At 38.2% G+C, this 16,955-nt stretch overlaps 1 protein-coding gene across 1 annotated transcript in view; it reads left to right on the top strand.

Moving 5' to 3' along the window:
- Nucleotides 1-16,955, top strand: part of UNC13C (unc-13 homolog C) — a gene marked incomplete at both ends in the record, with an annotated part of 469,864 nt that overhangs the window by 277,924 nt on the left and 174,985 nt on the right. The gene's annotated exons all lie outside the window — the stretch shown is intronic.

Below are 16,955 nucleotides of genomic sequence, written 5' to 3'. Positions count from 1 at the left end.
AAATATGACCAAAACGTATAAAAAGACAATAGCAAAGCTCTTCAACAAAAAAAATCTCACTCAGTGAAGTCCAAATTACATAATGTAAAACAAGAGAAATATAGCTCTAAGTTTAAATAATTCTACAAATATACCTTGATTACGCACATCATATTTACAATTGTAGAATCTACAGTCTAGTAGAAAAAGTCAACAAATATATATTAAGCCCATAGACACTAAGTGATTATGGGCTTACTCATTGTGTGGGATACAACTGTAAATAAGACAGCCATGATACCTGCTGTCAACAAGCTTATGGGGAGGACCTACAAAGCATACAGTGGCAATATGGAGTGCTCAGTGTTCATGATCTTGTGAGCTTTGTGAGGGGGTTAATACCCTACTAAGAGAAACGAAATACCATAATATTTTCAGCAAAAACATGCCCAATTCAGTTTTGCAACTTGGAAAAATCATTTTGACTGTTTGGAAGCTAGATAAGTGGGTGAAGACTGGCTGGGAGCTCATGCCTATTGTGACCCTGCCTTTCTATGTGTGTGTGTGTGTGTGTGTGTGTGTGTGTGTGTGTGTGTGTGTGTGTTACTGGGGGTGGAACCCAGGGGCTTTCTACCTCCAGGCTATACTCCCCGACCTATTTTATACTTTATTTGGAAACAGGGTCTCACTAAGTTGCTGAGAGCCTCACTCAGTAGCTGAGGCTGGCTTCAAATCTGTGCATTCCTCCTGTCTCAGCCTCCCAAACTCTGAGATTACAAGCGTACCCACCACACCTGGCTTCTACAGCCTTTTAATTTTGCTAAAACATAAGCTTGTGGCTATCAGAAGCAGAGGGAACATTTGGAAGTTTTCCTTAATTAAAAAAAATATAAGAGCAGAGTGATTCACATTTGTAATCCCGGTATTCAGGAGGCTGAGACAGAAGGATCACGGTTCGTGGACAGCCTCAGCTACTTAGTGAGGCCCTTTGCAACTCAGTGAGACTCTGTTTCAAAATAAAAAAATAAAAAACAGAGCTGGTGGTGTAGCTTGAAGGTAAAACACCCCTGTGTTCCATTCCCAGTACCATGAAAAATTTAAAATAAAATTTAAAAAATAAAAAAGTAAGATACAACATGACTTGTAAGCTAATTTTCTGATAAACTCAAAGTCTCATCTTTAAAGTTGTGCTGGTATCACTTTGAGGTACAAACTCCTTTTTGTGCAGTGAGGCATTCCTTTTCCAGTGCACCATCTCTCTCCACCTTCATCCCTACCTTCTACCAATCATTTCTTTTTGTGCCACTCTGCTTTAACTGTCTCTTAGGGATTCAGAGTCTCTTCAATTTCAAATAGATGCCACCAATCCACAAAGCAAGTGAGCTTATTCAGATTTTATTTATTGCACCAGGCCTATTCCCTGCACAATTCTGCCTCCCCAAACGTCTATCAGATGTCTCAGATATCGTGAAATCATCTCAGAATTCTTAATGCCCTCTCTCAAGACCCGTTTGCTCTCCTCTGCATTATATTGTGGTTATTGGTACAGCAATTTTCTAGTCTCTTATGTCAAGTATGTGTGGAGTATCATTGATTCCTTTCTTGTCCTCACCACAATCAAAGTTCATTTTTCCATTAGAGCTTTCTCACCAGCTGGTTACTGAGGTGTGCAGGGTTCAGCTAATATCCCATAGTATCTGTAGCTGCTTAGGAATAACTATAATTCTCTGTACAGAAACAAATTTTTTCTTTTGTTTATTTATGTTTTGTTGTTTGATGATTTCTTATGTGTTTTCCTCACTGTAGTAGTAAACTTTGTCTATATTTTTTACCAACATAACTATGTAGCCTTGAATGATATCAAAAAAGTTAAAATTACTCCATAAATAGACAGTGGCCAGGCAATTCCAACTCAGTTAAGCAGTGGAAAGTAGAGTGGAGGAGACATGCGATTGCGATTCTTTTGTTGTTGTGTGATACTGAGGAATTCCAAGCATTGTGTTTTGTTATTCTTACCTGTAAAATGAAAGGTGCCTGTTGGATCAGAGGAGATGAAAAGATGGGCAGTGACTCCTGCCCACAAGCTAAGTTGGCACAGCCTACCAATACACATTGGATGACTTGCGTCTCTCATTGCTCATATAGAAAGATGTGTACAAACTTTAATATTTTATTTTATGTTGTCTTAAATTTAAAATAAGTAATAATTTGGACACATATTTATGGTAAGAAGTATAAATCTCAAGATTTCGCTGTAACTGAAACCATGAAACTAGGAATTCTGTTAAGTAAAACACTAGATGCTTGTTGATTATGGGTTAATTTAATACTCAGTTAAAAAAATGCTGAAATTGTATTATCAAAATAAGTAGCACAATATCAGGTGCTAAGTGTTATTTTGTGATTTCTTTACCTTTCCTGAGGCAAGAATCTCTTTCAGCATAAGAATTTTTATTTATCCTTTGAAAATGGCAGTTTTATTGACCTATAACTCACATATATAACTTCCCTGTTTACGTATATGATTCAGTGGTTGTTGCTCATTTACACATATTTTCATGAAGTCGTAATCAGTAGAGTAAGGAAATAACTTGTAGTTCATGGTTTATGCTTCTTCTCCCATTAGATGAGAAGGCTTTTTTGTTCCTGGATTGTGTTTGTCACTCTGAAGTCACTGAACCTTAATAGAAACTCAATATGTATTTGTTTGATTCAAATTGTACATGAGACAACCCTGTACAAATAACCTTGAAGACAAGACCAGAATGTTTGCCATGTTCTAACTCAGGTCCATATTTGAGAGTCCTGCAAACATAGTTCATAAAGCCTTATCATTTGAATTGCTATATAACTTTGAGCAATTCATGCACACCCTTCCCAAACACTAGTTTGCTTATCTACAAAATGATCATCATAGTCCACGGGTTGGTAGAAGGATCAAATGATATTTTAATGTAATTTGCAAACTCTAGAGCTCCATGCTAATGAAAGGATGTTGCCGTTATTATGCAAGGCAAGAAGACTTATCCAAGTCTCAAAATGGTCTTCTTCAGGGCTCACTAAAGGTACAAATACATCACAATCTGCTCACTATCTCTTTCCTTCCCCTTTTTGACGTTTTAGTCTGATAAGTGACTTTAAGAAAAATATCCTTAATTTAATTTTATGTGGCATAAATAGTAATTGTTAGAGAAAATGAGGACTAAAAGTATCTCAGAAAGTGGAGGGAATATAGTTAAAAGCATTCCTCTGGCAGGCTCTTTTGCACATCGATAGAAATGTTCTTGCTCTGCCAATTTGCCTTATAGAACATTGTTAAAATTAATTGACTATGGAGTAGTGCTTCAAACTACTGACCTGGAAAGACTCTGTGCTGTTATTATATAATCTCGGCTACACAATTTGTCTTGTGATCAAAGCAACTGAGCCTGACTTGTGGACAACCTCTGATGAAGTCAGGTCAACAGAGGAGCTGGCTGGAATTTGTGGACTGAGAGCTTTAAGGTTCAGCTTTTGGCGTTACTTCATGAACTCATCAGCTGCTACAGAAGGGATAAACTAATTAAAAGATAAAATAACATTTTCAACCCTGTTCAACATATATGAGCACAATTATTTTATTTTGATATTTGCTATTAGTTACATTGTAAACTCTATAAACAATAGTAATATCACTGTAAAGACGAAATATATTGAGTGAAACCACAATATTATCTTACAGTTTTTTTAAGATATATAAAAAAGAAAAAATGGTTCATATGAAATGTCTCATTTTATATTGAAAGAGAATTGGTTTTGCAGAATGGAAAAAGTTTATTCTAAAGGTTTCTATAGTCTTTCTCCTGTCAGGTACAAATAAGAGTTTTGTTGTAATATAGATCATATTTTTGTGAAACCCCTGAATAATTTGTTATCTTTTATTAGGTTTTTTATTTTTATTTTTTAATTTTGTTATTGGTGCATTGTAGTCATACATCTTAATAGAGTACAAGATGGTGGAGGCACACATGCACACATCACTCATTTAGCCCTTCCCCAATCCCCACTCCACTCCCTCCCCCTCCCTCCTTCTCATGTTTGGCTTAGCAATGACTTTGATACATTTGTGAATGTACATCATGTACATTAGGGAATTGACCTCTTCCTCCCTCCCATCCTCCTCAGTTAGATCACCTTATTTGAGTTCAGGCTCTAATAATTTTCATTTAATTATTTGCCATTATTTAAAACAGTATATCAAATATAATAACCCTGTTTCTATAAATGCAAAGGAGAGACCAAAATACCCACCTTTAAAGTTGCTATAAGTAGAGAAAAATAGACAGATCTAACAGTGTGTGTGTGGAGGGGGGTAATTTTCTAACACATAATCAATAGTAAACAAATGCTAGTTATTACAGTAATTTTGAAAATTATAATTTAGTAAATGAGAATGTAGGGACAACTTATGCCATCAAAATGTCTAGGTGATCATAAATGACTAAACTATTTGTTAACTTCAGTGGACTGCAGATATTGTATTTGTTATCTTTTTTTTGTGTGTGTGTGGTACTGGGGTTCCTGGAAGCCCTTCTACCTCCGGGCTCCACTCCCAGGACTATTTTATATTTTTGAAACAGGGTCTCTTACGCCAGCGCGGCTGGCTTCGAACCTGCGCGATCCTCCTGTCTCCGCCTCCCAAGCGTGGGGATTACAAGCGTGCGCCACCATGCCCGGCCTATTTGTTATCTTGATATCCATCAAACTTGGTTGCCTGGCAACTCTTAAATCAGGACACTTCCTGCTTAGTGTACTACTTGCATACAATATGTCTGTGCATTCAAAGTATTTATTAAGAGCACATTCTAAAAAGTCCCAAAGTAGTGGTCAGATGGTTGTCTCCACAGAGATACAAGTGGTTTCTAATTAACCCTTCTATAAAAGAATGCTTGGGATTCCTTAAAGCACTGGTTTTCAACCAGTTTTGTAAACAGCCTAAACTTCAAGTTACAATTTGAAATTGCAACCACATTTAAGTATAAGTGGAATGAGAAAAGGATGCCTATCATATCTGCCAAATTTTCAAATGAATTTTAAAGGATTAAATTTTAAATATAAAAATATTGAAAATAAATTAGTTAGATAATGACTTTTACTTAATTAACTTACGTGGAGGTTCAGTTCATTGCTCTCTATGAAATACAGTCATCTTTCACCCAGCATTAGTATCCTAGATCCGTGCCCGTTCCAAGTATTCTGTACAGAAACCACCCAGGACTCTCAGTAAACACAGTTTCTGACTGAGCCGACCTGGAGCTGAGGGAGATGAATTTCCTCATTTCTAACCCATCCTGCGGCAATGTTCAGACAGCAGGTTGCTGTGCCACAGGTGAATAGCACCAAGGCTTCATAATATAGTCAGATGTAAGGTTTCAATTCTACCCATTCTGCTTTTAACACCAGTCTTTGTTTGTTGCTTGGACTTCGCCAGTTGGTTAAGATTCTCAGATTGGCTATTTAATCTTTTGGCATCACACAATCCTAGTGTGCATAACTTTACAATTGATGTTGCGCTCACAGCTTTCGTGTGTGTGTGTGTGTGTGTGTGTGTGTGTGTGTGTGTGTGTGTGTGGTTAGTGTGTGTGTGTTTAACAATTGAACCCAGAGGCATTCTACCTCTGATTAAACCCCCAGCCCAATTTGATTTCTTATTTGGAAACAGGGTCTCACTAAGTTGCAGAAGGTCTCTGACATCTTCTTTTGATATAAATGTTTGTATATTGAATATCTTGGCTTATGAATGTTTTCCTCTTACATATCTTCTGGAGATTCTCTCACACTTATGATAAGGGACTTCTCTCAAAGCATTGTGCTTTCTTCCCATTGCCCTTAACCCTAATACAGGTTTCAGGCCACTCAGGGAATTTAATAATGCTGTTACTGGTCTTGTGGTTACGAAGATCATGAGGCCACAGTGACGTCGTTCATCTCCCTGGTCTTTGCTGAGCATCTTGGTTAGACCAAAATAATTCACCTGTAGCCACATGGGTTTCTCCATCTTCACCTTCATATCCTCATACTTAAACATCTTTCTGGTCAATCTCTTTCTTGGTCTACCTCAGACTAGTATTTTCATTTTTCTGACTTATCTGCTTATCTTCAGGACTACCATCACAGACAAGTGACTGCTAATTTATCTTGCTCCTCAACTTTTGGTAAAAAAAAAAAAAGGCTAATTTCTACAATTGATATTGCCTATCTCAAAACAACTGAAAATTAGCTACATAATAAAGAATAATTTTCATCTGGAGCAGAGCCAGGAATTTATCAGTTAAAAGTTCTTTTGTGTTTCCCAATTCATCCTAAGTTGAAGTACATAATTCATCGACTTAATTGTCCAAACTGATATTTGAACAGCAGCGTAGTAAAGCTTCAGCTCATCAGAATGCCATTCAGCGGGGGAATCTTTTAGCTCTAATCTGCAGCCAAAAGCCTGCCAATACGTCACAGTCTATTTTATATTAGCAAGCATAGCCCACAGAACATATGGTAAAACTATTTTTATGAGGCAGAGCCAAATTCTAGCCATCAAACAGATTTCACAGGCTGATTAATAAAAATGAACCGTCAGGTTTTACCATATCAAGTCTAAAAATATTCCATTAAATCCTTTATGTCACTTAATGGGAAATAGAGATAAGAAAGAGTAGATGGTGAAAACCAAGCTAGGTGCATGTTTCAGCCTCGCCTTCCTTGGCTCACTCTGCTTTTCTCTTCCCGCCCTCTGCCTGTCCCTCTGCCTCTTTATTGATATCTCTTGAGTACACTCAGGGCTTTCCAACAAATTGCATACACCAAGGAAATTGGGACTTCTGGCTATCCCTTTCAAAAGATCCGAAATCGAAATAAGAAAGGAAAATCATTAAATTAAAAACTGGGAGGGCTGGAAGTGGTAAATAAATTCTGTGTACGCTACTGAGCAGGAGGTGGCCATTTGGGAACAAACATAAGAGACAATAAAATGGAAGCTAGAATTGAAGCTTATCACTCTCTGCTTTTCAACTCACAAAATAGTTATCAGAAACTCCGGAGAGTCTTACCTCCTTTAATATTTACTTTTAAGGAAAAAGCATCTGCATTAATTCAGTTGAGTCAAACTGGGCAGCACAACGTCTCTTTCACCCTTAACAATTAATGTGTTTCCTTCTTCCCACCTCTCCATTATCCCTCTAATTAAGCTGAAACTACTTGTTTTCTAACTCCGGAGTAGACAGAAAGTATAAGCACCTGTGTATAATTAATCTAAACACATGCTGATTGAAAAAATATCATCTAAATAACAGGAAAGAAAAATGGGAGTCCAGGAAGCGTTGTAATGCTATGATTCATCTTGACCTTTAACCACCTACCAGTTTATCTTGTTGTCTTCTCAGTTAGATAACTAAAATATTTTGACCTGAGTAATATACTATGTTCTTTTGATACACATTAAAGTAAGTATGTAATTAACCCACTTTTTTCTCTGAATACTTCAAACTCCAAAAATAATTTAACAGAAACACACACACACAAACAAAAACACAAACAGGACTAGGCTAACTTCTCAGTCTATGAACATTGTCTCTAAGGCAGTGTAAGCATATCTATTTGTTGAATTCACTCTTTCTGTGTTCCAAATTAAGTTAAATGGCTTTTAAATCTGTTTTCCCCAAATGGGGAAATTTGCAGAATCTCAGGCAAATGGAAATGAGTTTCCAGAAGCCCAGCAACCTCATTTATTGGAAGTGAGAGGTGCAACATTGCCTATTTAAATATTTTTCATTGTTAACATGCTCAGTATGCAAACAGTAAATAAAGGTCTTGGTGGACATTTTCTCCTTGCTTGAACTTGGGCTCTAAAAGAAAGTCAGAATTTTACCTTACATCATTTTGTTTGTTTACTTAGGTTTTAAATAAAGTCAGGTGAACACTGATAATTCTCAGATTTAGTTACACAGTCTGTTTATCTGTGCTACTGACAATATCGAGTTTTCTTGCATTTTTTGTTTGAGATGGTATTAGAATGTGAATTCATATTCCATGTTGTCATGAGCGCAGCAAGCCTCTGTTGAGCTTGGAGCTATGAAGAGTCAGGACTCTGTCTCCGATGTGAGGCCTCCAGAGACTATGCAGTGCAGGAGGCAGCATCCCCATTCTCTGTCTGCGTAGCGGGCACACTTTACTAACTAGTCATTTTACAAAGTAATCATCCATCGTAGGTGGCTTAAAGAGTCAGAAAAGAATACAATTAACAGATCTTCAGTAATAGCACCAAAAGAGCTGAAGAGAAACTCTCAAGTCCCTATAAAGCACACACTTGAATGATGTGCATCAGTTACAATAATCCCCAAATGTAGTGGCCTACGACATAAATATCCATGCGTCATCTGTATCATGTCTGTAGGATGGGAGATTCTGGCTTGGGTTTTTTCACAGGTTATAATCAAGATATTGTCCAGGGCCATAGTTGCTAGAAGGTTGGCCCGCTGAAGGATCCCTTCAAAGAGATCCTACATGGTCGGGATTGTTTGTGGGAGACCTCCGTTGTTCTCAGCATAGACCTCTCCTCAAACTCTGTGACTGTTCACAAGGCATGGCAGCCAGCTTCTCCCAAAGTGATTCATGTGAGACAAAGGGCGGAAGCAGCTAGGAGGCCTGGGAAGCTGCTCTTCATCACTGCTGTACCACCCTGCTGGTCCTCTGCTCAGCTCACTCAGTGTGTGTGGGGGAGAAGGGTGCATGAGATCGCAAAGCAAGAGTCAAAGGTCACTGGCGTCATCCTGCAGGCTGCTACCAAGGCTAGTAGGTGCCCCTCTGATCATTTTTTACAATATTAGCATATTCTTATGTTAGGACAGGCTGTTGGTGTGTGTGTGTGTGTGTGTGTGTATGTGCGCACACGCGCGCGCACACGCGCGCATGTGCTTATTTTAAACACTACTAACAATCAGCATGAGTAAAGCCAATTCCAGTTTTCTTCCTTCTGCTGCTTTCTCTGAGTCCCTCCTACCACTGTCGCATGGTAAGCAGGAACCAACTCGAAATTTTACAGAAATGAATTCTCTTCCAAGATGCCAAGGCTTTTTTTAGGCTCTCTGGTTTCTCTGCTGAGCTCCTCTGGAAAGGAGCTGCCGTTCATTCACTGAGGAAATGAACTCCCACTCTCAAAAGAGGCTTTCATTCATCCCCTGTGTTCTTGTCCTTTCGGAACAGTGGTTTTCAACCTCGGCTGTACATTACAGTCACCACAGGTACAGCCGAGGCTTTTTAAAAACACTCTCAGGCTTTTAATCTCATTTGGCAACCACTTACTTAGTACTTGTTGGGCACTGTTCTAAACGATTTCCAAGGATCCATTATTTAATCCTCAGAACAAGCCTATGAGGTAGATATTATCATTAACCCCTCTTATAAATGAGGAAATTGAGACACTGAAAAGTTATTTCACCAAAGCTAGACTGCAATTAAATAGAAGAAACAAGATTCCAGGTAGTTCTGATATTCTCCATGACTGAGCACCACTATTCCTACTGTTCATCAGATTTTGGAGGCTTTCTTTAACTGATCAAATATGCAGGCTCCATTATGAGAAAAAAGAATGCACTGCGGTTACATAAAAGTGTTGCATGTATTCTCCTGGGGAGTTATATCCAAATACCCTCTAGACCATTTTTAAACTTTTTCCAAAGATCCATGAACCTCAAGTTCAGAATCTCTGTTTGCTAAAACAGTGCTTCTCCCTGGACCACCAGCATCAACGTCTCCTGAGAAGTTGGCAGAAATGCGAACTCTTGGACGCCAGCCTATATCAAATCTGAAACTCTAAGACTGGAGTCCAGCAATCTCTGCTTTAATAAAACCCGAATTTAATATGCCCTGAGATGTGAGAAACACTGCTCTAGAAGGCTCCTGTGAAGAAGCAAGTGATTATAGTTAGTGAGTATAGCTTCATAGTTCTTTGTAGACATCTCATGAATTTTGCCTCTCCCTTTTACAAGTAGATTATCTTCCATTTAAAGTTGGCTTCTCGCTGAGTGCAGTGGCATATACCTGTGATCCCAGTTCAGGGAAGTCTGAGACAGGAAGATCACAGGTTTGAGCCCAACCTCAGTAACTTAGCAAGAACCTGTTTCAAATTTTTAAAAAATAAAAATACTTGTGGTCAAGATAAAAAAAAAAAAAACAACCTTAGAGGTAGGATGCCCCTAGGTTCAATTCAATCCTCAGATCCAGAAACAAAAATGAAAACAAAAAACTTGGGTTTCTTTGATTTAAAATAGTCACCAAAAGCCAGCCAATCTGTTCAATTCATTCAGCTTTTCATTGGTACACTTCTGTGTCATTCCTTCAAGGTATGAATTCTTGTTTTGTACCCCGGGTATTATATAACAAGTCTTGATATAACATAAAAAACCAATAAAATAAGAATGCCTCTCCCTTGAGGAAATTTTACTTTATAATTGGCAAATAACTACATAAAATAATGCATAATTATAAATTTTAATCATCTATATGGATGAAACGTGTCTTAGATATCTCAAACTTGCGTGTCAAAAATAGACCTCTAGGATTAAAACCTCCTACCAAATCCTATTCCTCTCCTGGTTTTTCCAATTATAGCAAAACAGGCTGCCATTTGGACAGTGTCCGACATTATCTTGGATCTGTTTGTTTCAGCATCTGCAAACACACACGTGCAAACCCATGAACAAATTCTCCCCATTCTGTCTTCAGAAAGGTCTGACCCCTATGGTTCTCTCCATCCCTACACCCCCAGCCGCACGCCCTCGCTCTGGTTATCTGTAATAGCCCCGTAGGTAGCTTGCACTTTTCCACTCTTCCTGTCTTGTACTGCAGTCGCTCATGGTATGCACATCGACAGACACACATTTAAATTAGGTCAAGACATTCTCTGCTTCTAAAGAGGACTTTTAAAACAGAATTTCAAAGGCTTCCCCATGGAAACATGTAAATAAGAATTTTTTTTTTTTTTTTCGAGCAGTGACTTCGAAAGCACCTCATAGCCTGGGCTTTAACCATTCCAGAAACTTCCTCTCATGCATTCCTTTCTAGCCAGGCTCTGGAGCCAGGCATTCACTCTTGCTTGGTCTTTTGTTAACCTACAGAAGCCCTTCCTTGCCGGAGCATCCAGCTCCTTCTCACCGCAAGTTCTCAGGTCATGGGTCACCTGCTTCCTGGCCCTGCCAGGACCATCCCATCCCTCACCACATCCCCACACCTCTCCACCTCTCTTCCCCCCAAATCACTACTTCTGAATTATGGTATTTAGCCTAGTTATTTGTTCACTTATTTATTATGTTGTATCTTGGATTTTCAAACATTGTAAATGTTTTGACCACAACCTGACATTTTAAAAAACAAATTATTGCCGGGTGTGGTGGCGCAGGCTTGTAATTCCAGCATTTGGGAGGCTGAGACCTGAGGATCGCGGTTTGCGGACAGCCTCGGCTACTTAGTGAGGCCCTCTGCGACTTAGTGAGACCCTGTTTCAAAATAAAAAAATAAAAAATAAGTAAGGCAGAGGATGTATCTCGGAGGTCGAATGTTCCTAGGTTCCATCCCCAGACCCGCAACAATAATAAAAAATTGTTGCTAGCTGGGCATGGTGGTGCACACTTGTAATCCCAGCATTTGGGAGGCTGAGACAGGAGGATCATGGTTCATGGACAGCCTCAGCTACTTAATGAGTCCCTTTGCCTCATTTGAGACCCTATTTCAAAATAAAGAATGAAAATAGGGCTGGGAGTGTAGCTCAGATGCCCCTGGGTACCATTACCAGTATCGCAAAAATAAATAAATAAATAAATAAATGATAAATAAATACCGTGAGACAGTACATAGATATAAAAATTAAATCAAAACATAAATTTTATAAAACAAAGAACCATTTTATAAGGATAAATATGATAAATTCTAAGGTTGTATTGCTTTATATATGTGTATACATATAGTATAATATATATAAACATATATATGACATATAAATGTATATTTTCTGGGGTAGATACCCACAGATGATATTGCTTGATCATATAGGTTTATTCTTATTCTTCTGAGAATCCTCCATACTGTTTTCCCAAGTGGTTTCACTAATTTGCAATCCCACCAACAATGTATTAGAGTTCCCACTTCTCTAAACCCTCACTAGCATTTGTTGTTTGTGTTTTTAATGACTGCCATTCTAGTTGGCGTTAGGTGAAATCTCAGGGTAACTTTGATTTGCATCTCTGTGATCACTAATGATGTTGAACATCTTTTCCATACATTTACTGGCCATTTGTATTTCTTCTTTTGTGTATGTGTATCTATGTTCATAGCCGCACAATTCAACATTGCCTAACTATGGAAACAGCCATGATGTCTATTAATAGATGAATGGATTACAAAACTGTGGGATATGTATACAATGGAATTTTACTCAGCCATAAAGAAAAACAAAATTACTTCATTTACAGAAAAAATGGATGGAACTGGAGGACATTATACTAAGAGATTAGTCACAAAAAGTAAAAACCAGATCTCTCTCTAATATGCAGACGCTAGGGAGAAAAAGGGTCATAGGAGGAACTCTAGACAAAAAAAGGGAGAAACTATAGATGAGTAACCTAAGTGAAAGGGATGGGGGAGAGAAGAGGGAAATTTCCTAATGTGCATGATATACATTCACAACATCAAAGTCAATCACGAAGCCAAACATGAGGAGGGAGGGGGAGGGCATGGAGCAGAGTTGAGGAAGGGCTACATGAGAGGTGTGTGCATGCCTGCCTCCACCATCATGTACCACATTAAGATGTATGACTCTGCAGGGCGAGGTGGAGCATGCTTGTAATCCCAGCATTTAGGAGGCTGGGACAAGAGGATCACAGTTTGGGGACAGCTTCCTCTACTTAGTGAGTCCTTCCGCAACTTAGTGAAACCTATTTTCAAAATAAAGAATAAAAAAAAGATTAGGGCTGAGGGTGTAGCTCTGAGGTAGAATGCCCCTGAATTCCATCCCCAGGACCAAAAAAGCAAAATTGTATGATTACAATGCACCAATCTAAAAAAATGTATATTTTTAATAATGATCATATGGTTTAAGTTGATGTCATGACTCACTAATGGGGTGAATCCAGCAGTTTAAAAGCACTGCTCTTGAAACAATAAGCTTCATGGAATCAGAACTATTTCAATCCCATTATAGTTGAATACTCACTACTATTAAAATCATCATTGAATCATTTAAAATATACTACACAGTACAGTCTTAAATCTTACAAAAGTTATAACCATATACATTTTATATTCATAATCTTGCCAATATGATAGAACATATACACTATTTCTTCAATTACATTTCGGAATTTGACATGATTTGGGGCCTCTTTTGTGTACTTGGATCTTAATTTTTAAGTATATATAATGAAAATGTTATATTTCCAGAAGAAAAATGTAATAAGAATGCAATCAAAATAAAGTCAGTATTAGCTGAATATAAGGCATTAAAGGTAACTTCAGTTTTCATGTATCAATATATAACAATATAGTATTTGATCATTTATATGAACAAAATTGATTAATTTTTATTTAATCCGTATTGCTTTCCTCTATTAATCACTCAGCCATGTCTTATCTGAAAAAATATGTGATAAAAAAGTGAATAAAACTGAGAATTTCTTTCTTGCTAGCCTCTCTTTAGGAGAAAAAAATGTTTAATGAAAAAATAACTTAAAAGTAATCATTAAAATTAGTTTAGAAAAATTCAAAAAAGAAATATCTAAATGCCACAGCCTTAGATACTAATCAGTGCCTTGTTGCCCTTATAGATATTAAAGATGTTATTTAGAAACAAAACATTATCATTTGAACTTTAATTATGAAATTTGTAAATTTAATTATTTTCTCATTAAAGCAGTCCAGTAGGGGAGAGGAATGAGACCAGGAGGAGAGAGGAGGAGTGGATGGAAAAGGTACTGGAGGGTGAGGTTGATCAAATTATATTTTTATGTGTGCATTAATATGTCACAGTGAAGCCTACCACTGTGCAGAGTTGATATGCAACAGAGGAAGGAAGGAAGGAAGGAAGGAAGGAAGGAAGGAAGGAAGGAAGGAAGGAAGGAAGGAAGGAAGGAAGGGAAAGGAGGGAGGGAAGGAAGGGAAGAAGGGAAGGAGGAGAGGAGAGAGAAAAGAAAACAATAAAGGCAATCTCAAGCCCAGAAATACATATGGAAATAAAGATGTAGCCAAAGAATAAAAATAGCTACGGCTATTCATGTAATACCACCATGAAAAAATGTTTGTTTTTTGAGATGCTCACACCCGGTCAGAGAAAATATTATGGCAACAAAGGAAAACTGGTAAGGGAATGACAGTTGGCATGATGTCAGCTTTATAGAAACTCTCCCTGACAAGAGCTCAGGAAGCCATGAGTTTTATTTGTTGTTGTTTTGTTTTGTTTTGTTTTTTTGGAGACCTCCCAGAGAAGCTCAGAAGGGACAACCTTCTGTTAGTTCTTGCAGGGTGATGATCAGTTATAAATGCCTCTTGCTTACAACTTAAGGAGAAGGAAAAGGTCCTGTTGAAAGTGTTTTTATGCATTAAATCAGAGATTTTCAAGTCTGACAGATAGCATGCATGTGTGTGTTACACAATCAAGAAAATATTGTGAGAAACCCAAGTACACTGTGATCTCACTCAAATGTAGAGTATAAATTAGTCTCATCAGTTGAGAGGGGATTGGTGGTCAGCAGAGGATGGGGAGAGTAGGGACCAGAGAGGAATGTGGAAAGGTTGATAGATGCTAATAACTATGGTCAGACAGGAGTGAAAAGTTCTGGGTGCTGTTGCTAAGTAGAGCGGCTCTAGTTGGTCAAGACGAGGACAAAGTCTTTCTTTCCCACCCAGCAGCCATACAGCACTGAACAACTCTGTCATGTCAACTCAATGCCTCGAAAATCAGATTGCTGTGAGATTTAATGAGTCTGTGAGTAAAGTGGTTAGGGAATTTCCTATTATCATCACCAAGTGCTCAACCAGTTCTAGCTTTGATGATGATGATAAGGGGGAGAAGGATTAAAATCTTCACTTGAAAGGAGGATTTAATACTAAAACCTGAGCTGAAAATTGTCAACTAGATTATTCTAAAGCCCTATCTAGATTAATAATCTACATGTTTCATTAAGGACCTAGAAACTCACTTTATTATCCTCAGAGAATAAATGGAGTATATGAGGCATAACCTTTTACTAAACTCCAGAAGATGATAAGATTTCTTCTTTCTTTACTAAAAATGTATAATACTATCTTTCTGATTGAAAAAAGCAATGATAAGAAATTGGAAGATACAAGGAACCACAAAGAATATTAATGCCACCCGGTCTCACTATCCTGAAATTATAATATATATGTTATATATGTTATATTATAATTATTATATATATTATGTGTATGCATATATATATTATGTGTGTGTGTGTACGTATATATGTATGTGTAAATACATGTATATATAGGCCCTGCGCGGGGCCACTGTCTCTCCTTGAACTTGTCCCCAGCCACTCTAGGCTCATCCCTTTGCCAGAGCTCGCTGACCTCCAGCACTTCCCCAGCCACATGTCATGTGCTTCCCCCAGACTCTGAATGTATGTTCCCCAGCTTTGAAAAGTCTCCCTGTATATCCACTTCAGTTCTCCAATGAGGAGGGTCTTGCCGCCTTATAAAACAGAAAATAGAGCCATCCCCAATCTCTCACCCACCAACACGTATATTCCTTTTCACGCACTCCATCTCCATCATAGCTCCAGAAAAGCACCTTTTCTCTGTCGTCCACTTCTGAGTCTACACACGTACCTATGGATGGTAGATTCTAGGTAAACAGATTGCAGGAGTGGATTCCTCAGTTTAGTTTCTTGCCCGGCAGCTGATGCCACCTCTGGAGTGGATAAGCAAGCAGAGCAGCAGACTCTCAAGCCTGGGGGTCCTCTGTCTCCTGTGCTTCCAAGGTGCACCTGTGCCCCAGCGGTGTCCGCTCCTCCTGCCCGCCCCTCCTGCTAGGACGAGTGGTCAAGCACATTGGGTTTCTGCCTTCCTGTACCCTGGGGTCCACTCCCCTGCTGCTTTTCTTTCGTCTGCTACCATGGTTCCCAGATGGTATCATTCTCTCAAGTTTCTTGCCTGTGAGTGTCATCCTGACCTGGAGTCTAAGCTCTTTAAAGCATTTTGGAGCTATGGAATGAGACAGAGCTGGAAGTGCTGTAGTGTGTTTATGAGGTTGTGCACATATCACTGGCGTCTACATTTAGAACATTTTGTATCATTACAAAAAGAAATGTGTACCCATTAGCAGTCCATTTCTGCCATCTCCAATAAGTTGTACACTTTAGGTAAATCTCATGGCATGCAAATTACATCTTGACAAAGCTGTTATTAAAAGTAATTGATAAACATGTTACATGAGTGCTTTTTAACTATTATGACTAGAAGAAGGATATAGAGACCTGAAGGCAACAAGTTAAATCATTACTCTTTTCTAAATAATCAATATATTTGTTCATCTTTAAAAAAAAATAAAGACTTCTTTACCACATTATTCATTATGCCTTTCAAACCATAACAGATAGTTATTTCTCAGAAACTGTGAAAAGCATTTTTAAGGTGGGCATGGTGGTCCCCTCCTGTAATCCCGGTAATTGGGAAGCTGACAAAGGAGGATCCTAGGTTCAAGGCCAGCCTCAGCAACTTAGCAAGCCCCTCAGCAACTTAGTGAGATCCTGTTTCAACATAAGAAGGGTAGGGAGGGTACAGTTCAGCCCTTTTTAGAATGATCCTGGGTTCAATCTCAGTACCAAAATAAATAAATAATAAAAATAAAATAATAAAAAGCAGTTCCACATAAATAAAATGTGGAACTATGTATTTATATTCAACCTAAAAATATTACCTATAACTAGTGTTTTCCC

Source organism: Muscardinus avellanarius, assembly GCF_963383645.1.
Source record: "Muscardinus avellanarius genome assembly, chromosome: 12".
Classification (NCBI taxonomy): Eukaryota; Metazoa; Chordata; class Mammalia; order Rodentia; family Gliridae; genus Muscardinus; species Muscardinus avellanarius.
This window is presented reverse-complemented; position numbering and strand designations above follow the sequence as displayed.